Raw genomic sequence first — 1639 nt, 5'->3', positions numbered from 1 at the left:
ATAGTACTCGTTTGAGCCTAAGTCGCTCCAGTTAAGGAGCCACTAATCAGCAATTGTGGTTGTGTCATGGAGACAAGAGGCTATTGTATTACAACCTGAGAGACTTGAGGTTGACATACAACAGGAAACCCTTGTACTTGTGACACCATCATAATGGATGGAATAGTGGAGATATTTGACACAGGTAGATTTGGTTGCATTGAATATACAACTCTTGGCTGTTGAGGCAGTTTTGGCACCCAACCACTGGATGTGATTCCAGCTTGACCCGAATTCTATTGTGAACTCTCATATGGTTGTTCTCCAAGAGGGAACAATGAAAGGGCAAACTGGCCCCCATATGGCGGCAATCCAGTGTTCAAAATATTGACCTCTGTATACCGGACTGCCCAAATTGATACTGTTCCGAAGGATCAATTTGTTGAGACTCAACATAAGAAATTTCAAATATTATTCTGGATGAACAAATGGGAACAGACCATACTATCGAAACAGTCCCTGGGTGGACTTCATCTAGCGGTTGATAGCTAGTTGGGACAAATGATATACCAGTGAACATTTTCGGAGTGGCAACAGGAGGTTCTACTGCTGCTGTGTCAGACGACACAGTCCCAGATGTCGATGGTTGTTCAGACATATTGAGTCTATCCAAAAGATTTCCTAGCGATTCTACAGGAACTTGCGATGAAGGGAGACTAACTTCTAAACTAGAAGGATATAGGTGGATCCTAGTTCCAAAATGCAATGGAGTACTGGATGGAAGATCCTTCATAATCTATTCTATAGCAATCAGTCCAGGTGGAAGAGGTAGACCGTCAGGTCTGTACAATATTTATGGTGCCGAAGAAGGTATAGACTCTGTAGCAACATATGTTGGAGGGGTAACACCTTCCGAATCAACCCTAGATGGAGCTGGTTCATAAATAAACATGTTTACCATTACACTAGGATCAATTCTAATGTCCTCTTGTAACTGCAGAACTTCTTTTGTAGAGGCAGGGATACCAGAAATAGTTGGAGTGACTGGAGTCTCTGAGGATGTTGAAACACAAGTTTCAAACAAACCAGGAGACTTTGACACAGTTAAACGAGTTCGCTTGGCCCAGAATGGTTTCGTTTCTGGAGTCAAAGACGGTTGACTCATTAGTCTCCACGAACGACAGGGTTTTAATTGACTTTCTTCCACGATTGCGGATTACTTGATCAACTCAAAATAAAAAGGGGAAAATTTTATTCTGAATTAAAATAAATTTTATGATGCTTTGACATAACTTGCTTTTTCAATTTTTAAGAGTTGAGAAAAAGCTAAAGATGACTCTAGTCGCCTTCAATTTTTAATGAGCCTGAAGTGACAAGTGCTCAGATGGACCTTTTCTTTTAAGGAGTTCGAAAAGGAATGAAAGTGACTACTCTGGAAATCTAGACAGAGGGTTACCAAACCAATCGCAAAACTACAAAATACTTTTTACGGTATGGCAGTCAATCTTCTTGAATGTTGTGTTTAGTGCATTGCGATTGATAGGGCGGAAGACATGGCTTCCTAAGGATAAAGGATATAACCTATTTTGGTCTCCCAATATATACTCGATGGTACGTGGGAGCACAAGTCCGTACTGGCACTTGTTATCTCAAAGAGGAG

Source organism: Pinus tabuliformis, chromosome 9 (assembly GCF_031772625.1).
Source record: "Pinus tabuliformis cultivar Carrire ecotype Pingquan chromosome 9, CPIR1, whole genome shotgun sequence".
Classification (NCBI taxonomy): domain Eukaryota; kingdom Viridiplantae; phylum Streptophyta; class Pinopsida; order Pinales; family Pinaceae; genus Pinus; species Pinus tabuliformis.
The sequence above is the reverse complement of the archived record's forward strand: the minus strand, read 5'-3'. Positions refer to the sequence as shown.